Source organism: Denticeps clupeoides, unplaced genomic scaffold, assembly GCF_900700375.1.
Source record: "Denticeps clupeoides unplaced genomic scaffold, fDenClu1.1, whole genome shotgun sequence".
Taxonomy (NCBI): Eukaryota; Metazoa; Chordata; class Actinopteri; order Clupeiformes; family Denticipitidae; genus Denticeps; species Denticeps clupeoides.
In genome coordinates, this window is record NW_021630114.1 from 184,789 (window position 1) to 209,637 (window position 24,849).

At 38.0% G+C, this 24,849-nt stretch overlaps 9 pseudogenes; all 9 read left to right on the plus strand.

Annotated features, from left to right (window-relative positions):
• The first annotated feature begins 17,135 nt into the window (after nucleotides 1-17,135).
• On the plus strand, nucleotides 17,136-17,254 carry LOC114783760 (uncharacterized; annotated as a pseudogene).
• A 162-nt stretch (nucleotides 17,255-17,416) lies between these two features.
• LOC114783754 (uncharacterized) lies at nucleotides 17,417-17,535 on the plus strand (annotated as a pseudogene).
• Nucleotides 17,536-17,695: 160 nt separating this feature from the next.
• Nucleotides 17,696-17,814, plus strand: LOC114783759 (uncharacterized; annotated as a pseudogene).
• Nucleotides 17,815-18,633: 819 nt separating this feature from the next.
• LOC114783751 (uncharacterized) lies at nucleotides 18,634-18,752 on the plus strand (annotated as a pseudogene).
• A 1,639-nt stretch (nucleotides 18,753-20,391) lies between these two features.
• Nucleotides 20,392-20,510, plus strand: LOC114783762 (uncharacterized; annotated as a pseudogene).
• Nucleotides 20,511-20,672: 162 nt separating this feature from the next.
• LOC114783763 (uncharacterized) lies at nucleotides 20,673-20,791 on the plus strand (annotated as a pseudogene).
• Nucleotides 20,792-20,953: 162 nt separating this feature from the next.
• On the plus strand, nucleotides 20,954-21,073 carry LOC114783755 (uncharacterized; annotated as a pseudogene).
• A 160-nt stretch (nucleotides 21,074-21,233) lies between these two features.
• Nucleotides 21,234-21,352, plus strand: LOC114783761 (uncharacterized; annotated as a pseudogene).
• A 1,439-nt stretch (nucleotides 21,353-22,791) lies between these two features.
• LOC114783766 (uncharacterized) lies at nucleotides 22,792-22,910 on the plus strand (annotated as a pseudogene).
• Nucleotides 22,911-24,849: the final 1,939 nt, after the last annotated feature.

Here is a 24,849-nt window from a genome sequence, read left to right on the forward strand (position 1 = left end):
AATCTATAAAGCATGTCTTTTAGTGCTAAACAAAGGGTGAGATTTAAAATAACTCCAATCAAAAAAAATCACTGAAAGTGTCAGACTCAGAGATTTACACAAAGAACAGATTTCTGGATTTCTGCACATGAACGTCAATGTTTCTAAAATTGGTACATATATAAAAGTATCATTTATTGGTACTTGATCAGTGCCACATTTTGGATTGCGCCTGTTTTCATATCTCATTCCCAATAAAATTTCAATTGGTTCAAAAACTCCCCATTATAAGTTGAAGTGTTTTATTCCGTTTCCATTTGGTATTGAAACTTGTAAAATGGTTTACTAATTTTTCAAAAGATTCATTTATCATAGACATGCTGGGGTCATTCACAGGTAAAGCAGAAATAGCAGTATGCACTCTAAAAAATCATTCATGGTGATAGTAGGTAAAACTTAAAGAAAAGGTTTCTAACATAAAAAAAAAACATGTTTGTCAAATGTACATATTTTCGTGAGTTAATAACTCATTTTAGGAAGTCAATGCAAAATAAAAATCACTTCCTTAACTTAATTATTTAAGTCTCTTGAATCAATAATTTCATCACCACTCAACAAGACTTGCCAGCCGCGCCATTTAACACCACACATACAGGAGAAACGAGAGGAGTTTGTGCCTCGTTTAGATTACGTTACCCGGTAAGTTTCTAATTTTACAATGAGTTTATTGGCAATGTATCGTTTTCACAGAGCAGAAAAAACTTATTCCATATAGCTCACACGTTTCTTTTAGCTTGCTAACACGGTACTAAAAATATTAATCTGTATTGGGTTTGTTTCTGAGTGGCAGTCGAATGAGGTTAAATAACGTTTAATGCACTAATTGTGACACTACAAAAGTAAAAGAGTAATGTGTATTTTTCAATCGTAATTTACAGTTGATATTCTGTCAGTAAAGTTTCGTCAGGAACAACTGCTTGGGTACCTGAGGTATTCAGCCCCTGGAGACACTGGAGGGAAACCCCGTGTAAAAGTTCAGCGCGGCCACGTTCAGCGATGTCGTCGCGTGTTCGAGTGGTTCTTTGTTAAGTTACTTCTACACTGAAAACACAGCAGATGAAATTTTCTTTTTCTTTATTTACGTTTTGATGCTCTAAGCCGTTTTGTGGCATGTTAAAGTTGGCCACCCCAGCTAACTAGTATTTGTTCAGCTTTTAAAGGCGGGCTGGGAAGGTAATTATTGTTTGTAATTACATTTAAACCTTATATTGACGCTGTGCAATGATATGTTGTTTTGTTACTTAAGGCTTTTGTTATAGTATTATTAATGTTAAGGATAACTTAACTTTCTTAAGATGGTAAAGTATTGGCTCAGCATTGGTCTGTAGACAGTTCAGTTTGTGTTTTAGAGCTATGGAATGTTTTTGCTTTGACAATTTGGCTGGGATACAGTAATACAATCTTAAATTAGTTTTTTTCAATTTCATTTCACGTGTCAACCTTTTGTGACTATAATGAAATGTAAAATTTTATTTAAGATGGTATGAATTTTACTTTCAGCAGTGTCTCATAACTGGTTTTAATGAATTGGACTTGTAAATTGTGCAAATTTGAAACAGTAGGAAAGACTGTGCTCTTAAAGCATTATAGTGTTTATGCCTTGTCTATACTGGGATTGTTATTGCTCATTTAAAACATGGGGTGGGCTGTGAACCCACCTGTCGAGAAGCCATTTGTCTCATGAAACAGTGGCATATTGAGAAGTGTTATCTTTCAAATGTCCATGTTGCTCTTTAAACACAATCGCCACACAAAGACAGTATTTTGAGCACATTGGCCGCCATTAAAATAAATGGAAACTGTCCCTTGTGTTTTTGAAAATTGCCATTTCAAAACATTCATGGAACATATGCTTCTCATAGGAGCCGAAAACACACTCCTCACTCACTTGATGACTTCAAGCCTGAGCTTTCACAGAGGCATGTCAATCCATTAAATGCAGGAGATGATCCTGTTGATGAACATACTGAGAGTGCACTGAGTGAAGACGAAGAGGTTGGTGAGTTGCCCGATTTAATTGAGAGAAATGTAGCCCACTTATTGCTAAAACTGGAAAGCATATACAATGTACCTCACAGGTGTATTGATGAGATAGTGGAACAGATGTCCTGCTGTTTTTGATGCAGCACAGGTAATTTTATGTATTCATTTACAGGATAACCTATGAAGTTATTTAAGATTCTTTGTTTTATATTTACTAATTGTGCTGTTTAACTGTGCATCATTTTATACAGCTAAATGATGAATTTAAAAGGATCACCACTGTTAACCTGGAAAGGACATTCATGGAAAAACTGGACCTTGAATAAATACTTAATGTCATAGCTAGGTTTAGGAGTGTTATTTGAGGGTACTATTGGCTACATTATTGGTATCGGAGGAGTGTAAGTCTGTAAATACTTAGACATCACAGGTAAGATGAGAATATATTAAGGTAGGTATTAAGCACAGTATTGGTAACTGAGGAGTGTAATTCCAATTAAATAAGTAACCATTACAACTAGTTTAAGCAAAGTAAATTAAGGTAAGTATTGAGTGCATTATTGGTAACTTAAATACTTGGCCCATCACGAGTGAGTTGGGGAGAATACATTGAGGTAAGTACTGTGATTATAGATAACTAAGTTAGGTAATACCTTAGGGTGTTCCAGGTATCTTGGATATATTACTTGGGATGTCAGCTTTGCTACAAGGTAACTGAAATTCCACAGTGCAAATAAGGAAGTGACAAACATGAACTACGGACGACAGGAGCTTTTAAGGGTTTATTCATGCACACGGCCAAGAGCTATTACAGTACTTGACCACACACATTGTAAATTCTAGTTCAAAGCTTTGGGCAGAGACAGGATCAAAGATTAAAACAAAGTAAGCTGACAAGTAGAAAAAGTAATTACTAAATGGAATATAATTAAATCTTTTAACCTGGTTCAGTAGTATGTTTACATACTGATGAATTTGTCTTCTCTCTTACAAATGTACTGTAACCCTTTAAAGAGATTTGTTTTCCCTGTTCCATTTTTTAGTAGAAAGGAGGAGAGAGGTTGTTATCCATTCCCTGTTGGTGTATCTGAAAGAAAAAGAAGGATCTCTTCAGAGAATACTTGGTAGGTAAATCTGACATGATTGTGTTACTGTAATTTCTAGATAAAAACATACAGTACTGATATGTTGACTTATTACTCACTTGCCAGGATGATTAAGTGCAGTTTACTGGAGAAATGATGAAGAGCGCAGTCATGACTCACCCAGCCAGTGCAAAGATTGTTATACATTTACATTTACAGCATTTATCATACGCCCTTATCCAGAGCGACTTACAATCAGTAGTTACAAGGACAGTCTCCCTGGAGCAACTTAGGGTTAAGTGTCTTGCTCAGGTACACAATGGTAGTAAGCGGGATTTGAACCCAGGTCTTCTGGTTCATAGGCGAGTGTGTTACCCACTAGGCTACTACCACCCCTTATAGAACAGATGTCTTGAAAGACCTAGATGTACCAAGAGCCTGTGCCTTGCTAATGGGGTTGATATATGCACTCAACCTCAGCTATCCCGAAGAACACTTTAGAGGTATTCCAAAAGATATTTCTGGAATTAGATGGACTGAAAGCCAGCCCAAGGGTAATGTCACTAAAATGTAAACTACTTTCGTAAAGAAAAAGAAAAAAAGTGGGTTGTGCTAGTGTTTTAGTTCAGGTGGCATGGTAGTGCTGTTCCATTTTATTTTTATTTTTTAACCCCAAAGTGACTGTATAATACACCAGCCATTCTTTCAGTCCTCTAATAACATTGTACAGGTGTGCCTATTAAGGTTGCCAGCTTTTGTATTGTGTTGTAATATGGTATTTGTAATATTTACTCTGTCCTCACCAAAAGGACTAAAAGTGTAGTAGTGAAATTTAAATATTTCTGTTCAGCAATAAATAGACATATACAGACACACACATCTTTGAAATAAACCATAAGACATTGAAATTGAAGACTTATCTAAATTTTTAGCAAAGTTCATAGGATTATAACTTAGCAAAGTTATAAGGATTCATGGTTGGAACAAAACCTTTTTTTGTTTTTTAAGGCTTTCTAATAAAAGTTTTAATCAGTTGGAACAACTGAAATGACTGATTCATTGTGATTATTTAAGTTACTAATACTAAATAAAATTATCGTAACAATTTGCATGCATATTTATAAGTAGGATATAAGTAAAAAAAGAAGTTTGAGTAAGTTAAATGGATCAATTTGACAACTTAATATTGTCAGAACATTTTAATTAATATTGAGTTGGTTCAACTTAATTATGTTTGTAGAGGTCAAATCAAATCATGTTGGTTACACTTAAACTGTTACATTACTCTTATTTAAAATTACATGTTGGATTTACTCAATTATGCTAGAGTTGGCATAACTTAAAAAGATCAATGCAAATTGTTACGATAATTTTTTTAAGTAAACCCAACAAATTATTTTTTAGAGTGTGCTTTGCTTGAGAGCGAATCTCATTTGTTAATTCCTCTAAATCTCCTACAATTGAGGAAACCAAACTGTTTGAAATTCCACTACCTTGTAATTTGGCCACAGTGGATGCACACATCTCTTTAATTAGATCTTTGTCCAGAATCACTGATTTCAGAAGAAACACTGGAAGAGCAACACTGACTTTGGAAACCCAATTGGTCCTCCAATACATTTGACTGAGATGAAGACTCAGTAGGCTCACTGTAGGAACATGCAAATATCAGAAACTGATGCCTTCACCCCTGCTGAGCACAAAACAATTTGAATTTGGGTCCACCATGTGTAGTTGATGCACATGAGTTTGCACTTGAGTCTGACTTCTCAGAACCTGAACACAAGGAAAATGCAGAGAATTTTAAAAGAAAAATGATTCTGTGGCTTCAATATTCCTTAAATACATTAAAACATTAAAATCTTACCATCATCTGTGAAAACGGTCACCACCAAATTGTTCATTGAATATGTCTGCATCAATTTCTGTCCCTGTAGCATCCTTGTGTATAATGCATCCAGTGGTAGGCAGAATTATAATAAATGCACTGATAATTACAACATTTTACTTATTATAATTCATAGTTCCACACTTTTCAAATATAAATTAAAGAAAAAATTATATGTACAAGAATTAAATTTCATTTAACTGATATGGCACTACATGATGCCTGACTGAATGCCAGTTTTCAAGAGTGGCTTCAAAAGGCCTAAAGATTTAACATTCCACTTTTCTGCAAAATATGTTATTGACTACATTAAACCAAATGTGTTCATAGTCATTCTATGCAAAAAGTATACAAATGTACCTTTTCCCTGGAATTGCAGGAAGTCAAACTGCCCTTCAACCTCACTCAGCTTCACAAACCTCTGCTGTTGGTTGTGATAAATAGATAAAGTGAAGTGATTGTCACATGTGATACACAGCAGCACAGCACACGGTGCACACAGTGAAATTTGTCCTCTGCATTTATCCCATCACCCTTAGTGAGCAGTGGGCAGCCATGACGGGCGCCCGGGGAGCAGTGTGTGGGGACAGTGCTTTGCTCAGTGGCACCTCAGTGGTACCTTGGCAGATCGGGATTCGAACCGGCAACCTTCTGATTACCTTCTAGGCCACCACTGCCCCATGGTGTCCATTCAGCATGCTTAGCAACCATGATATGCTTGACCTGAACCAGCATTTTATCTGTGACACAAAAGAAAGACATGTCAAGGAAAGATTATAATATTCATGTGATGGTAAAGGGCACAGAAACTGATAATACATAAGGAAATTATTGTTTTTTTTTTATAAACTGTCGTCTCTTTCTTCAACTGAAAACAAAATTTCTTTTCTGTAAACCCCGCAAAACACATGTATTACCTGCAAAATGACAGGAACACATATATCGATGGTTGCTAAGCATGCTGAATGGACATGTGAATTTCAAATCCACGTGGCTCCTGAGCAGCTAACTTCATTTTAACAAGATATGTTTTACGTTAGAACGCGAAAAATATTAAAATAAATTTTATGCATGCGTGATGGTACGTACAAAAGTGTCTGTGAAACCGGTCCATAGTGCAAAATCTGTTATCATCTAAGGAAACAGCGGCGCCTCAGCTTTTTTTCAGAACTGTGCTTTCCAACAAGGTCCCGCGTCCATGCAAGGACCTGGTCCTGTGGATGAAACCTTAACTGCACTGCACTGTTTGGTGTGTTTGGCGCCAGCTGGTATTACGTCCAAGGTCTCCCTGAATTACCTCAGAACTAATCACGCAAATTCACCAAAAACGTAAGTTATGGCTCCCTCTGTAATTCCATGTGCAGTGTGTGAAATGTACAGCTTGACGAACTCCGTCAGTAGTGAGGATTTCACCTGTGGGAAGTTTAGGAGACTGGTTGAAATGACGGAGAAAATACCCGGCAAGCTGCCCCACCACCTGCTTTTCTGTCATCTTTTAATACAAAACGGCGATTAATTTTATGGCAGGCTGCTGTGCCACAGAATGCCCCCCTGCCTAACTCTGGCTGGGAATGTCCTACAGACACCAAACTTGCACCACTTACTCATATCTCTTCCTCATCGATGTTACAGAGATTATTTTGAGCTGGGCTGCAAGGAAGAAAATCTAGGTGGGGGGGCATTTCATGGCAGGCTGCTGTGCCACAGAATGCCCTTCCCCTTGCAGTTACAACTGTGATTGGAATTTACTCTAAGATTTATATGAACTAAATAAAAGAAATACACAGAAATAAAAAAATGTTTTTCCAATAACTTTGTTAAGATCAATAAAATTAACAATATCAGCATTGTAAGAATCAAATTTTGTACAGTAATTATTAAATTAACACTTTTTTACAGTTTTTTTTTAAACAGTTAACACAAAATAATTAACATACTCCAAGCAACAAAACAATAAATAACAATAATGTGCAGTTATTATAAATTCAATTTTTTAAAGTGCTCATGCTATTTATAAGTTTCTACAGTCTTGATGGCGGATGCATTGCACACTAATCAGCTGCATGCTGGGCACAGGTACTCCTTGTCCACTGGAGGATGCTGGACACAGCTTACATGAAACCACCATTTACAACTGTCACAGCAAATCTGGAAAATGAGTTTGAAAATAAATAAATAATAAAACAAAAAAAACATTTTTCTGAGATGTATTGAAATCTGTGTCTACTCTTTATACAGCAGAGTTGATGTGTACACTAATAGTATACCATGACTGAGGTTTAAAGAATGTATTGCAGAGAGTACCCTGAATTAGCAAAACAGTTGTTATACATATTTACACACACTCGCAAACATACATATTTATGTGCGTTTTAATAGCATTTTGGTCTGCATTACACATAGGGAAATGGGAGGGAGAGACAGGGTGGGATGACATGCAACAATCGCCACCCAAGTTTTTACCCATCTATCCTCACTACCACAATAATAGCACATGCTGCTGAGATTGTCTGCAAAAACAAGAAGTATATTGTAAACATTTAATACTAATAAATCTTTATTAATTATTATTTCTACATACTATATTAAAATGCTAGATTGTATTAAGTTGGTTCTTGTTAATTTATGTCTGAGATTTAGACAGAATGGGATAATCTATGACAAAGAAGAATACATACCAGATTCCCGGAGGAGGGTGGTGGCTGTATCCAGCCTCATTTTGTTTACCTCTTCCTCGGTGGTGTCAAAACTTAAAGTTACACCAATCAGAATTTTTTCTGCAAACTGAAGAGACGTTTGATTGGTATAACTTAGAAGCACTGAATAACAAAAAAACTTTAAAAACTTAAATACTGTACTAACCATTAATGCCAGGACACCACAAGATACTGTGTCTTGCTGGAGAGAATGAGGCAGGGTGCTGCATGACCACCTTGAAATGTTGTGGCCCTTCTTCCGCATAAAGGCTCTGACAAATGAATACAAAGTGAAACACTTGTGAAAATGCTGTCATATGATAATTAGCTTTTGGCTTTCATTAAGGCACCAGAGAGAGCCAAATTTACCTTGTTGTCTCCTCGCAGCTTTTCTGATTAGTTGCTGTTTCTCCCAAAAGGATCCAAAAACAGGCATCTCTTCTCATGTGGATACAGAACCTGTGTTTGTAAAGTTTGAATATAAAATTTTCAGGCATTAACAAACATTAAGGTTTTTACAGAAAGACCTACTAAATAATTCCTTTTGACATTTTTAGGAAATATATCTTCCTGCAAGAATGCTGGCATGTAGATATGGTGTTCTTCAAATCTCAAAAATATAGGAAGACCTAGCCAAAATACTGACTCCCTGTGGAGGGTGACAAAGATATTGTAGCTATTGTATTGCAGTACCCACTGCCAAAAAGTCTAAGAAATCATGATAGCTAAATGTCCTGTCCCTTGTAATCTGTTGCATATGTCATAAAGCATTGAAAAGGTGAAAAAAACATTCAAATATTGTCATCAATTCATTTATCTAATAATAAGATATGACTGAAGCAAACTGAATATCTTGTTTCATCTACACTAACTGAGTGATACCATTTGAGACAGTGTAATTCACAAATGGCAATCTTACTGTCAGAATCCAGTGATGGTTCTTGTTGATAACATCATATGACATCATACTTCATTGGATCCATCTAAGATTTGATGAAAAACATAATTATTCTTACCCTCATTGAAAACAAAATTGCTATTGCTCAATCATGTTCCACTACATACTCGCAGTCTGGATAGTTTTCGATCCCAAATTGCTGTCATGGCAAAGGAATCGATGACAGCTGCTTTGCATCCTTGTTTGGTGTTATATCGCCGCACCAGTACTGTCAAGTATGCATTGATGACCTGTGAAACAGTTACATTTGGTCTAATGCATTGTATTTTGGTAAAATTGAAGATGAGTCATTTCATGGTTTTGTTGGACAATGTATTGTGATACTCCTGACTTGTTATTGACAAACTGCAGATAACTGTTTACATGTAAACAGTTCGTACTTGATTACTGAGGTTAGTAATGTATATTATAATAATGACAAAATACCTCACTTTCTAGTTCCATCTTAGGATCAATCTTTGCAATGTCCCAGAAATATAATTTATATGGTCCCACTCTGGAAAGAAGAACATGAATATCCTTTCCTGCCCAAGCATCCTGCAGATCTGTGAACAGTAGTAGACAATGTTGATGGTCTGTGGTGATGGTGAGGATTGAGCTGGTGGTGCCTGGGGTGGTGGTGATGCCTCTGCAGCTAGTTGTGTCTGGTCGGTCTGTGGTGATGGTGAGGCTTGAGCTGGTGGTTCCTGGGGTGGTGGTGATGTCTCTGCAGCTAGTTGTGTCTGGTCGGTCTGTGGTGATGGTGAGGCTTGAGCTGGTGGTGCCTGGGGTGGTGGTGATGCCTCTGCAGCTAGTTGTGTCTGGTCGGTCTGTGGTGATGGTGAGACTTGAGCTGGTGGTGCTTCTCTGGCAGGTGGTGCAAAGCGTATTACAGAGGGTTTGGTTGTTGATGCGGGTATAGATATGGATGATGGGACAGCTGGTGTTTGGGCTGAAATGTCCTTCTCCAATTTAGAAGGAATGCGACGATCCCCCTTAATCATTAATTTTAAATGGTCAATGTTCACTTTTTTGTGGACAGTGCCATTTTCTCCAAGTATGTCGGCACTTTTCCCCTCTAGTGCCACATCCGTATAAGGGCCCAGAAAATTTGGCTCCAGTTTGCCCCCTTTCCTTTGCGCACTCCGTTTATTCTGTCTCTACACCTGGTCCCCGACTTTAAAGTATGCTTTGGGAGCACCCAACCTGAGTCTCTGCTGGGTGTACTCCTCCTATTGTTTTTTAACATTCTACTTTATGATATCCCTGATGGAGTCAAGTCTTTTTATGTCCTCAAAGACAGCTTCCTCTGTCACGGTGGCTTCCACACTACTGTTAACCTGTGAACAGAAAAGTGATTGCACTAAACGTGTACAAAATGTACAAGATAAAAAAAAAAAAAACACACACAAACAGATAGATTGCTAGAAAGAAAGAAAGAAAGAAAGAAAGAAAGAAAGAAGGTATGAATGAATGTACTAGCCAAGTAATCCTGTGGCACTTCTGAGGTATACTGAGCTTCTCTCCCAAACATTAAAAAATAAGGAGAGTACTTGGTGGTGACTTGGGTTTTAGTTCGAAGTCCAAACATCACTGCATCCAAGTTCTCATCCCAGATGTCTAGTCTTTCCCCAACAAGTTTTCCAAGTGCTCTGAAAAGCATATAATGGCAATATGAAATATATTTTACATTTATATTAACAATATATTACATATATTAAAAATATATATTTAATGGCATGTGACATGTATATAACTTTTACATCTTATGATATAACATTATATATGTTAATATATAATATGTAAATTCTGCAGACTAAATAAATGTTTATGTACAAAAATATAAATTTGTTGAAACCACTCAAGACAAACTTTCCTTACCTTTGGATAGTCCCATTTAACCTTTCCACTAAGCCATTTGTTTGGGGGTGATAAGGGGAGCAAAGACTTTGTTTAATGCCAAGCTTGGCACACAAACCCTTATTTATCTGTGAATGAAAATGTAAAGAGGCACATTAGTCCTTGGACACACACTGTAGAAAAACTATTTCATAAATAGTCAATAAAATTACAAAACCAGAATGTAAATTTAAATGTCTAATGCAAAATAACTGGTCCCCTATCTGCCAGAATGTTTTTTTTTTAAACTCAACAATTTTTTAAAGGGAATATATATATATATATATATATACACACACATACATATTTATATATTCTATTCAAATATATTAATTGCATTATTAGTGTTATATAATAGTATTATACATAATTATGAATTATAAAAATTTTAAGTACAATAGTACTATGTATAATTATGTAAATGTAAATACTTACCGAATTAACAAATTCTTTGCCCTGATCAGTGAGGATTCTTTTTGGAGCCTCAAACTAATAGAAGAAACGGAGGATGCACTCTGCAACTTCTTCTGCCCGTTTTGAGCTCAAGGGGTAAGGTTGTGGCCATTTGGTCACATAATCCACCATAACACAGATGTACTTATGCCCCCTTTTGGTGACTGTCAATGGCCCAATTAAGTCCATTCCTACCAATTCAAATGGGTGTGTGACCTAAAAAAAACACACACACACAAAAAAAAGTTATTATGAGACATTCATTTGTGGGGAAGTAAACAATAACTTGGCAATAAATGCATAAGATAATGTCATGATTAATACCTTTATAGGAGTGTACTTCGCCTCCTGTTTAATGATTTGCTGTGCAGCTTGGCAGGCTACACAGTCTGAAACCTGCATTAAATATAAATATAAATATAATAAAGTTATTCATTAGATTTAAAAATTAGGAACAGCTAAAAAAATTAGTTGTACAATATGCAGAAGTATACATGGTCAAAATATGGTAGAGCGCAGACTGTTATTAGGTGAAGTAGCTTTTTTGGCTATGTACCCATTTGTTGATGTCAGCAGTAATACCAGGCCAAAAAAACCTTTTGGCAATCTCGTCCCTGGTTTTTTTTCTGGGCTGTGTGAGCTCCCACGGCGCTTGAGTGGAATTCGGTGAAAACCAAATTTGCCTCTTCAGCTCCACATACCACTTTGATTTTGTTTTCCCCTTTTCTTCCACTGATCTTGTACAACACATCTCCTGTTATCAAATTAATACATGATTCCCTCAACATAAAAATAATGTACAGTACCAACTGATGAAGATTAAATAACATACTTATATGATATTATGGTCCCCTGTTCTATCTGTTTTCAAGTTAAATTAATCTGAAGGAAGAACATGTGCAGCTATTACAGAAAGAGCTCTGCTAGTGTCAATTGTAGCAAAGCTAGCATGATGGAAAAATACACAAAATAGTAATTACACATGAGGGGAAAGTGATATCCAACATTAGTTGGCAAGGAAATGTGTATGCTACATATGCTATTCTGTGTCAGTGTTCGTATGGCTATGCCAATTAATGCACTGCGTGTTTTTTTTATTTGCTAGCACCGTGTTAACGATGCACATGATAATCCGTCGATATTAGTTATACTCACCTTCAAAAATAAAACCTAAAGCTTTATGTCTTAGGTCCCTTTTTTCGGCTTTTGAAAGGCCCTCCGGGTATTTATTGTACCTCTTATAGGCAACAATGTTATTAAAAACCGTGGGATCCATTGTTAAATTTGTGGGGTAACTGCAAAGGTTAACTTCTGCTTACAGAGTAGGTGACGCTCCACGATTTGGTACAATCTCGGTACATCTTGGTAATAATCTCGTAAACGAGTCAGACAAATAGCGAGACAGATAATTTATTTGATGAAATTTCAAATAGTCAAAATCAAAATGTGTTATTGTGCAACGCATCCGCCATAGCGAATCCCCGCCCCATGAAGCGAATCCCCGCCCCATGAAGCGAATCCCCGCCCCATGAAGCGTTAACTGTTTAATGACTGTAAAAAAAATTTGAAGTGTTAATTTAATAATTACTGTACAAAATTTGTTTCTTACAATGCTGATATTGTTAATTTTATTGATCTTAACAACAAATTTATTGGAAAAGCATTTTTTATTTCTGTGTATTTATTTTATTTAGTTCATATGAATCTTAGAGTAAATTCTAATCACAGTTGTAACTGCAGGGGGGGGGCATTCTGTGGCACAGTTTTAATTGTGGGACACCACTACAAACAAGAAATTTGGGTATTCTTAAAGCAAGAAAAAAGTGACAGTGAGCGGCAGCTTCTGTTGCGCTGGAGAAGAGCGATGACGTCAAGGGAGGCAATCTGTGGCAGGGGGGCAGTTTACAGCACAACACCGGCACCAGCGAATAAAACCCTGTGTTTTCCTGGAGCCAGAGCGCCCGACATCCGTGCAAATTTAAAAGCAACCGCAGGTACTCCAGTATAGCAATTCACGTCGGCGCTAACGACGTCCGACTACGCCAGTCAGAAATAACTAAAGATAATTTTATAGAGATGCTTGAACTGGCTAAAACGAGGTCGGATACAGTAATCTGCTCTGGCCCATTACCGCAGTTTCGGCGTAGCGACGAGACCTGTAGCAGGCTCCTCGATATAAATCGCTGGTTGTCGGAGTGGTGTCCAAAAAATAGAGTGGGCTTTATTAATAACTGGCCAATATTTAGGGGGAAGCCTGGTCTTTTTGGGCGAGATGGCATCCACCCCAACTGGGCGGGCGCCACTCAGTTGTCTAAAAACTTAACTCGTAGTCTTAGAACCAAAAAACAAAACTGACTCGCCAGAGCCGAGACCAGGCAGCAGACAGACCGGCTAAACCGAGTGTCTGCCATTCGCGTAGAGCCGCCACCCAGCGTGTACAATATTGACACTGTGTCTTTACATCGCTCTATTAAACAAGAGATTCTACAAGAAACGTTAATAATAAAACTCATAAATATGCTGACACTGTGTCTGTTCCCCGGGCTGGATGGGGTGTCTGTTTCAGGAACTTACTACCCGTTAATATCACTCCTTCTGAATGTACCACCAGCACCCCCGACATAAGAATAGGATTATAAAATGTTAGATCTCTCACACCTAAAACGCTCATTGTCAATGAAATGATTACAGATCAGGGGTTCGATGTACTGTGCCTGACCGAAACTTGGTTAAAACAAAATGAATTTGTAGCATTAAACGAGTCTAGTCCTCCTGGATACAGCTATGTACACCAACCTCGCTTAACTGGAAGAGGAGGTGGCGTCGCAGTAATTTATAAGGATAACCTCGGTATTACTCATAAACCCGGACAAGGATTTAACTCTTTTGAGATTCTAAATACTAATATAACTCATGTAGTCTCACAAAATAAAAGTTAATTCCATTGATTATTATTTATAGACCCCCTGTACCTTATTCTGAGTTTCTTAGTGAATTTACAGATTTTGTCTCCAACTTAGTTGTATCTGTGGATAAAGCCCTAATTGTCGGCGACTTTAACATCCACTGTGATAAATTAGAAGACTCACTAAGAACCGCATTCCTGTCTTTATTAGACTCAGTTGGAGTTAACCAACATGTAATAGGACCTACTCACGAAGGTGGTCACACGCTCGGTTTAAATATGGAAGATATAGTTACTCTTCCGCAATCTCCTCATCGCTTTTAAAATATGTCTCAGACACAATAAACTCAACCTCCCTCGTTATAGAGACAAACGGACAATTACATCAAGTACGGCACAGAGGTTTATTAATACCTTACCAGATTTATCAACGCTGATAAACTCACCGTCAGACCCCGCTGAACTTGACCAAGCGACCAAATGTCTAGAATTAACACTGCGTAGTACGTTAGATAATGTGCTCCCCTCAAAAGGAAGATAGTAAGAGATAAAAACTTAATTCCTTGGTATAATGATCACACGCGCTCACTTAAGAAGACTGCCCGGAAATTAGAACGCAAATGGCGTTGAAGTAAATTGAATGTATTCCGAATAGCGTGGAAGGAGAGCCTACTTAACTATAGGAAGGCTCTCAATGCGGCTCGATCGACGTATCTCCTCGTTAATAGACAAGAACAAAAATAAATCCCGGATTCCAGTTTAACACAATAGCCAAACTAACCAGGAATAAGACAGAAACGGATACTACCACTCAATATCATCATAGTAGTGACAATTCTATGAATTTCTTTAATACTAAAATAGTTGCGAATAGAGATAAGATTAAAAGCACAACAAATAGCTCCACCGATATTTCTATGGAAAATAATATTCTAATATCTGACCACCGATTAGAACGATTCAACCTTATTAAAGAGCATGAATTAATTTAATTAAATGTACTTGCACTTTGGATCCGATTCCAACAAGGTTCCTTAAGCAAATACCACCCGATATTATAAATTCTACCCTCAAAATTGTTAACTCGTTGCTTAGCACCGGCCACGTACCAAGTTCGTTCAAGGTAGCAGTCATTAGACCCCTGATTAAAAAGCCTGATCTTGATTGAAGTCAGCTTTCAAATTATAGACCGATATCCAACCTTCCGTTTATATCAAAAATCGTAGAAAAAGTCGTAGCCCAGCAGCTGAGCGCATACCTAGACTGTAACAACATCCATGAAGTACATCAATCAGGATTTAAACCTCATCATAGCACTGAGACAGCGCTGGTTAAAGTGGTTAATGACCTGCTGTTGGCCTCTGATCAGGGACGCATCTCGCTGCTTGTCCTGCTTGAGTGCAGCGTTTGACACTCTTGATCACGCTATTCTCCTTGCCAGGTTAGAGAATGTTGTTGGGATTAAGGGAACAGCCCTTGTATGGTTCAGATCATATCTGACCAACCGATATCAGTTTGTGGACATCAATGGTATTTCGTCTTCACATAGTAAAGTAGAGTTTGGTGTTCCACAAGGTTCTGTCCTAGGTCAGACTTTTTTCCCTATTCATGTTGCGTACGTCATCCGCAAACATGGTATTAGCTTTCATTGCTACGCTGACGACACACAGCTGTATCTGTCAGCAATGCCAGACAAGAGGCAGCAGCTGAACAAAATAGAGAATTGTCTGAAGGACATTAGACAGTGGATGCTCACCAACTTTCTTCTGTTAAACCCTGATAAGACAGAAGATCTTGTACTTGGGCCTCAAGCAGCCAGACATAAGCTGACTGACTACATCATAACTCTGGATAGCCTTTCTATCTCACCAAGTACTGAAGTAAAGAATCTAGGTGTCATCATTGATGCAGGTCTCTCATTCAATTCATATGTAGATAATGTCACTAGGATAACACTCTTTCACCTTAGAAATATTGCAAAAATAAGAAATCTAATCTCAATGCATGATGCTGAAAAGTTGGTCCATGCATTTATTACATCAAGGTTAGATTACTGCAATGCATTACTGTCTGGATGCTCTAGTAGATGCATGAGTAAACTCCAGCTAGTACAGAATGCTGCAGCCAGAGTTCTAACTAGAACCAGGAAATTTGACCACATCACCCCAGTCTTACAATCACTGCACTGGTTACCCATCAAATTTAGGATTGACTACAAAATCCTACTTTTGACCTATAAAGCTCTAAATGGTCTCACCCCACAGTACCTGAGTGAACTTTTAGTTGTTTACGAGCTGCCACGCCCCCTTCGATCAACAGGTGCGGGGTCACTACTGGTACCCAAAGTGCAGAAGGTCATAGCTGGGAGCAGATCCTTCTCATATAGAGCTCTGCAGTTGTGGAATGACTTGCCTGTCAGTGTCCGGTACTCAGACACAGTCTCAGTGTTTAAATGTAAACTGAAAAGACATCTGTTTTCTCTGGCCTACTGTTAAAGGCCCAGATACTGTGTCAATTATTAGGTCCACTAAAGTCACCCTGTTAAGCACAGACAGTGTTCAGTTCACCCTAGTTAGGCTGTCCTAGTTAGGGTACCGGGCCACTGTAGCACCAATATACTAATATACCACATATTTCAGTACCAGTCATACAATGCCACCGTCTGCCGCTGCTTCTGTTTTCTCTGAGATACTGAATCAAGCCCCCAGACTACTGGCAGACTCCAGTGAAGAGACCACCAGATAAAAGAGAAGAAGGGAAATACACCAGACAGATGCCCTGTTCAAGGTTGTCTACACTGTGCTTTGTTGTTGCCTGGCAAAGGCTTGAATTGTACTTTTTGCAAATAAAAGCTTACCACTCCAACTTTTTGCCTTTTCTCCATCATAAATTGACAGTAAATCAGGAGTTTTCACTCTTTGATATGTGTTCAAGCCCCTTTGGTTTAAAGTTCAAGATTTTCAAGCAGAGTTTGTGTACGGAAAAACCAGCTGAAGAATGCCCAATCTTGTCTGATCTCAGAAGCTAAGAAGGCTTGGGCCTGGTTAGTACTTGGATGGGAGACTACGTGGGAATGCCAGGTGCTGTAAGCTTTAACTATTAAAAACTTTAAAATGAAAGTATTTACATGGCTTTGTTAGCTTTTTTTGCCTTTTCTCCATCATAATTTGACAGTAAAGCGGGAGTTTTCACTCTTTGATATGTGTTCAAGCCCCTTTGGTTTAAAGTTCAAGATTTTCAAGCAGAGTTTGTGTACGGACAAACCAGCTGAAGAATGCCCAATCTTGTCTGATCTGAGAAGCTAAGAAGGCTTGGGCCTGGTTAGTACTTGGATGGGAGACTACATGGGAATACCAGGTGCTGTAAGCTTTAATTATTGAAAAACTTTTAAAATGAAAGTATTTACATTGCTTTGTTAGCTTTTTTTGCCTTTTCTCCATCATAATTTGATAGTAAAGCGGGAGTTTTCGCACTTTATAATGTTTTCACAAAGCCCTTTTGGTTAAAGTTCAAGATTTTCAAGCAGAGTTTGTGTACGGACAAACCAGCTGAAGAATACCCAATCTTGTCTGATCTGAGAAGCTAAGAAGGCTTGGGCCTGGTTAGTACTTGGATGGGAGACTACATGGGAATACCAGGTGCTGTAAGCTTTAATTATTGAAAAACTTTTAAAATGAAAGTATTTACATGGCTTTGTTAGCTTTTTTTGCCTTTTCTCCATCATAATTTGATAGTAAAGCGGGAGTTTTCGCACTTTATAATGTTTTCAAAGCCCTTTTGTTTAAAGTCCAAGATTTTCAAGTAGAGTTTGCTTACGGACTTGCCAGCTGAAGATTGCCCAATCTTGTCTGATCTCAGAAGCTAAGAAGGCTTGGGCCTGGTTAGTACTTGGATGGGAGACTACATGGGAATGCCAGGTGCTGTAAGCTTTAACTATTGTAAAACTTTTAAAATGAAAGTATTTACATCACTTTGTTAACTTTTTTAAAGTAAGTTAAGGGGTACTTTCTTTCTTTAGTATGTTTTCCCGCCTTTTTTCTTTTTTTTTTTTTTTTTTTTTTTTAAACTTCTCTTCAGGTTTCTTTGTCTGTGTGTGCTCTACAACGATCATTCACAGGCTTGGCTATGGAGTGGGGTGGAGCTGAATCGATTAGGTGGGGTTTTCCAGCCCTCGGCCTTCAGGTGCTACGCACCCTGATGTCAATTTAATATCTGATATGTCATATTAAGCGGATTTTTATAACAGGGAGTCGGCAATAGGGCCTGCTCCATCCGCTCCATTCATCGACCCAGTATTGCATTGCCTCTAGAAGGTGTGCACTTTATTTGTTGTTTTGCAAATAAAAGCTTACCACTCCAACTTTTTGCCTTTTCTCCATCATAATTTGACAGTAAAGCGGGAGTTTTCACTCTTTGATATGTGTTCAAGCCCCTTTGGTTTAAAGTTCAAGATTTTCAAGCAGAGTTTGTGTACGGACAAACCAGCTGAAGAATGCCCAATCTTGTCTGATCTCAGAAGCTAAGAAGGCTTGGGCCTGGTTATTACTTGGATGGGAGACTACCTGGGAATACCAGGTGCTGTAAGCTTTAACTATTGAAAAACTTTTCAAATGAAAGTATTTACATGGCTTTGTTAGCTTTTTTTGCCTTTTCTCCATCATAATTTGACAGTAAAGCGGGAGTTTTCGCACTTTATAATGTTTTCAAAGCCCTTTTGGTTTAAAGTTCAAGATTTTCAAGCAGAGTTTGTGTACGGACAAACCAGCTGAAGAATACCCAATCTTGTCTGATCTCAGAAGCTAAGAAGGCTTGGGCCTGGTTAGTACTTGGATGGGAGACTACATGGGAATACCAGGTGCTGTAAGCTTTAACTATTGAAAAACTTTTAAAATGAAAGTATTTACATGGCTTTGTTAGCTTTTTTTGCCTTTTCTCCATCATAATTTGACAGTAAAGCGGGAGTTTTTCACTCTTTGATAATGTTTTCAAGCCCTTTTGGTTTAAAGTTCAAGATTTTCAAGCAGAGTTTGTGTACGGACAAACCAGCTGAAGAATGCCCAATCTTGTCTGATCTCAGAAGCTAAGAAGGCTTGGGCCTGGTTAGTACTTGGATGGGAGACTACCTGGAATACCAGGTGCTGTAAGCTTTAACTATTGAAAAACTTTTAAAATGAAAGTATTTACATGGCATTTGTTAGCTTTTTTTAGCCTTTTCTCCATCATAATTTGACAGTAAAAGCGGGAGTTTTTCGCACATTATAATGTTTTAAAGCCTTTTGTTTAAAGTCCAAGATTTTCAAGCAGAGTTTGCTACAGACAATGCCAGCTAGAAGATTGCCCAATCTTGTCTGATCTCAGAAGCTAGAAGGCTTGGGCCTGGTTAGTACTTGGATGGGAGACTACGTGGGAATACCAGGTGCTGTAAGCTTTAACTATTGAAAAACTTTTCAAATGAAAGTATTTACATGGCTTTGTTAGCTTTTTTTGCCTTTTCTCCATCATAATTTGACAGTAAAGCGGGAGTTTCGCACTCTTTATAATGTTTTCAAGCCCCTTTGGTTTAAAGTTCAAGATTTTCAAGCAGAGTTTGTGTACGGGACAAACCAGCTGAAGAATGCCCAATCTTGTCTGATCTCAGAAGCTAAGAAGGCTTGGGCCTGGTTAGTACTTGGATGGGAGACTACCTGGGAATACCAGGTGCTGTAAGCTTTAACTATTGAAAAACTTTTAAAATGAAAGTATTTACATGGCTTTGTTAGCTTTTTTGCCTTTTCTCCATCATAATTTGACTAGTTAAAGCGGGAGTTTTTCGCACTTTATAATGTTTTCAAAGCCTTTTGGTTTAAAGTCCAAGATTTTCAAGCAGAGTTTGCTTAAGGACATGCCAGCTGAAGATTGCCCAATCTTGTCTGATCTCAGAAGCTAAGAAGGCTTGGGCCTGGTTAGTACTTGGATGGGAGACTACGTGGGAATGCCAGGTGCTGTAAGCTTTAACTATTGTAAACTTTTAAAATGAAAGTATTTACATCACTTTGTTACCTTTTTTTAAGTAAGTTAAGGGGTATTTTCTTTCTTTGATATGTTTTCCCGCCTTTTTCCTTTTTTTTTTTTTTTTTTTAAACTTCTCTTCAGGTTTCTTTGTCTGTGTGTGCTCTACAACGATCATTCACAGGCTTGGAGCTGAATCGATTAGGTGGGATTTTCCAGCCCTCGGCCTTCAGGTGCTACGCACCCTGATGTCAATTTAATATCTGATATGTCATATTAAGCGGATTTTTAGAACAGGGAGTCGGCAATAGGGCCTGCTCCATCCGCTCCATTCATCGACCCAGTATTGCATTGCCTCTAGAAGGTGTGCACTTTATTTGTTGTATTGCAAATAAAAGCTTACCACTCCAACTTTTTGCCTTTTCTCCATCATAATTTGACAGTAAAGCGGGAGTTTTCACTCTTTGATATGTGTTCAAGCCCTTTGGTTTAAAGTTCAAGATTTTCAAGCAGAGTTTGTGTACGGACAAACCAGCTGAAGAATGCCCAATCTTGTCTGATCTCAGAAGCTAAGAAGGCTTGGGCCTGGTTAGTACTTGGATGGGAGACTACCTGGGAATACCAGGTGCTGTAAGCTTTAACTATTGAAAAACTTTTAAAATGAAAGTATTTACATGGCTTTGTTAGCTTTTTTTGCCTTTTCTCCATCATAATTTGACAGTAAAGCGGGAGTTTTCCACTCTTGATAATGTGTTTCAAAGCCCTTTGGTTTAAAGTTCAAGATTTTCAAGCAGAGTTTGTGTACGGACAAACCAGCTGAAGAATGCCCAATCTTGTCTGATCTCAGAAGCTAAGAAGGCTTGGGCCTGGTTAGTACTTGGATGGGAGACTACCTGGGAATACCAGGTGCTGTAAGCTTTAACTATTGAAAAAACTTTTAAAATGAAAGTATTTACATGGCTTTGTTAGCTTTTTTTGCCTTTTTCTCCATCATAATTTGACAGTAAAGCGGGAGTTTTCGCACTTTGATATGTTTTCAAAGCCCTTTGGTTTAAAGTTCAAGATTTTCAAGCAGAGTTTGTGTACGGACAAACCAGCTGAAGAATGCCCAATCTTGTCTTGATCTCAGAAGCTAAGAAGGCTTGGGCCTGGTTAGTACTTGGATGGGAGACTACCTGGGAATACCAGGTGCTGTAAGCTTTAACTATTGAAAAACTTTTAAAATGAAAGTATTTACATGGCTTTGTTAGCTTTTTTTGCCTTTTCTCCATCATAATTTGACAGTAAAGCGGGAGTTTTCGCACTTTATAATGTTTTCAAAGCCCTTTTGTTTAAAGTCCAAGATTTTCAAGCAGAGTTTGCTTACAGACATGCCAGCTGAAGATTGCCCAATCTTGTCTGATCTCAGAAGCTAAGAAGGCTTGGGCCTGGTTAGTACTTGGATGGGAGACTACGTGGGAATGCCAGGTGCTGTAAGCTTTAACTATTGTTAAACTTTTAAAATGAAAGTATTTACATCACTTTGTTACCTTTTTTTAAGTAAGTTAAGGGGTATTTTCTTTCTTTGATATGTTTTTCCCGCCTTTTTTCTTTTTTTTTTTTTTTTTTAAACTTCTCTTCAGGTTTCTTTGTCTGTGTGTGCTCTACAACGATCATTCACAGGCTTGGAGCTGAATCGATTAGGTGGGATTTTCCAGCCCTCGGCCTTCAGGTGCTACGCACCCTGATGTCAATTTAATATCTGATATGTCATATTAAGCGGATTTTTAGAACAGGGAGTCGGCAATAGGGCCTGCTCCATCCGCTCCATTCATCGACCCAGTATTGCATTGCCTCTAGAAGGTGTGCACTTTATTTGTTGTATTGCAAATAAAAGCTTACCACTCCAACTTTTTGCCTTTTCTCCATCATAATTTGACAGTAAAGCGGGAGTTTTCACTCTTTGATATGTGTTCAAGCCCTTTTGGTTTAAAGTTCAAGATTTTCAAGCAGAGTTTGTGTACGGACAAACCAGCTGAAGAATGCCCAATCTTGTCTGATCTCAGAAGCTAAGAAGGCTTTGGGCCTGGTTAGTACTTGGATGGGAGACTACCTGGGAATACCAGGTGCTGTAGCTTTAACTATTGAAAAAACTTTTAAATATAAGTATTTACATGGCTTTGGTTAGCTTTTTTTGCCTTTTCTCCATCATAATTTGACAGTAAAGCGGGAGTTTTCGCACTTTATAATGTTTTCAAAGCCCCTTTTGTTTAAAGTTCAAGATTTTCAAGCAGAGTTTGTGTACAGACAAGCCAGCTGAAGATTGCCCAATCTTGTCTGATCTCAGAAGCTAAGAAGGCTTGGGCCTGGTTAGTACTTGGATGGGAGACTACGTGGGAATGCCAGGTGCTGTAAGCTTTAACTATTGTTAAACTTTTAAAATGAAAGTATTTACATCACTTTGTTACCTTTTTTTAAGTAAGTTAAGGGGTATTTTCTTTCTTGATATGTTTTCCCGCTTTTTTTCTTTTTTTTTTTTTTTTTTTTTTTAAACTTCTCTTCAGGTTCTTTGTCTGTGTGTGCTCTACAACGATCATTCACAGGCTTGGAGCTGAATCGATTAGGTGGGATTTTCCAGCCCTCGGCCTTCAGGTGCTACGCACCCTGATGTCAATTTAATATCTGATATGTCATATTAAGCGGATTTTTAGAACAGGGAGTCGGCAATAGGGCCTGCTCCATCCGCTCCATTCATCGACCCAGTATTGCATTGCCTCTAGAAGGTGTGCACTTTATTTGTTGTATTGCAAATAAAAGCTTACCACTCCAACTTTTTGCCTTTTCTCCATCATAATTTGACAGTAAAGCGGGAGTTTTCACTCTTTGATATGTGTTCAAGCCCCTTTTGGTTTAAAGTTCAAGATTTTCAAGCAGAGTTTGTGTACGGACAAACCAGCTGAAGAATGCCCAATCTTGTCTGATCTCAGAAGCTAAGAAGGCTTGGGCCTGGTTAGTACTTGGATGGGAGACTACCTGGGAATACCAGGTGCTGTAAGCTTTAACTATTGAAAAATTTTAAAATATAAGTATTTACATGGCTTTGTTAGCTTTTTTTGCCTTTTCTCCATCATAATTTGACAGTAAAGCGGGAGTTTTCACTCTTTGATATGTTTTCAAGCCCTTTGGTTTAAAGTTCAAGATTTTCAAGCAGAGTTTGTGTACGGACAAACCAGCTGAAGATGCCCAATCTTGTCTTATCTCAGAAGCTAAGAAGGCTTGGGCCTGGTTAGTACTTGGATGGGAGACTACCTGGGAATACCAGGTGCTGTAAGCTTTAACTATTGAAAAACTTTTAAAGTGAAAGTATTTACATGGCTTTGTTAGCTTTTTTTGCCTTTCTGCATCATAATTTGACAGTAAAGCGGGAGTTTTCACTCTTGATATGTTTTTAAGCCCTTTGGTTTAAAGTTCAAGATTTTCAAGCAGAGTTTGTGTACGGACAAACCAGCTGAAGAATGCCCAATCTTGTCTTATCTCAGAAGCTAAGAAGGCTTGGGCCTGGTTAGTACTTGGATGGGAGACTACCTGGGAATACCAGGTGCTGTATGCTTTAACTATTGAAAAACTTTTAAAATAAAGTATTTACATGGCTTTGTTAGCTTTTTTTGCCTTTTCTCCATCATAATTTGACAGTAAAGCGGGAGTTTTTGCACTTTATAATGTTTCAAAGCCCTTTTGTTTAAGTCCAAGATTTTCAAGCAGAGTTTGCTTACAGACATGCCAGCTGAAGATTGCCCAATCTTGTCTGATCTCAGAAGCTAAGAAGGCTGGGCCTGGTTAGTACTTGGATGGGAGACTACGTAGGAATGCCAGGTGCAGTAAGCTTTAACTATTGAAAACTTTTAAAATGAAAGTATTTACATCACTTTGTTAACTTTTTTTTAAGTAAGTTAAGGGGTATTTTCTTTCTTTGATATGTTTTCCCGCCTTTTTTCTTTTTTTTTTTTTTTTTTTTTTTTTAACTTCTCTTCAGGTTTCTTTGTCTGTGTGTGCTCTACAACGATCATTCACAGGCTTGGAGCTGAATCGATTAGGTGGGGGTTTTCCAGCCCTCGGCCTTCAGGTGCTACGCACCCTGATGTCAGTTTAATATCTGATATGTCATATTAAGCGGATTTTTAGAACAGGGAGTCGGCAATAGGGCCTGCTCCATCCGCTCCATTCATCGACCCAGTATTGCATTGCCTCTAGAAGGTGTGCACTTTATTTGTTGTATTGCAAATAAAAGCTTACCACTCCAACTTTTTGCCTTTCTCCATCATAATTTGACAGTAAAGCGGGAGTTTTAACTCTTTGATATGGTGTTCAAGCCCTTTTGGTTTAAAGTTCAAGATTTTCAAGCAGAGTTTGTGTATGGACAAACCAGCTGAAGAATGCCCAATCTTGTCTGATCTCAGAAGCTAAGAAGGCTTTGGCCTGGTTAGTACTTGGATGGGAGACTACCTGGGAATACCAGGTGCTGTAAGCTTTAACTATTGAAAAAATTTTAAAATATAAGTATTTACATGGCTTTGTTAGCTTTTTTGCCTTTTCTCCATCATAATTTGACAGTAAAAGCGGGAGTTTTCACTCTTTGATATGTGTTTAAGCCCCTTTGGTTTAAAGTTCAAGATTTTCAAGCAGAGTTTTGTGTACGGACAAAACCAGCTGAAGAATGCCCAGTCTTGTCTTATCTCAGAAGCTAAGAAGGCTTGGGCCTGGTAGTACTTGGATGGGGAGACTACCTGGAATACCAGGTGCTGTAAGCTTTAACTATTGAAAAACTTTAAAGTGAAAGTATTACATGGCTTTTTAGCTTTTTTTGCCTTTTCTCCATCATAATTTGACAGTAAAGCGGGAGTTTTTGCACTTTATAATGTTTTCAAAAGCCCTTTTGTTTAAAGTCCAAGATTTTCAAGCAGAGTTTGCTTACAGACTGCCAGCTGAAGATTGCCCAT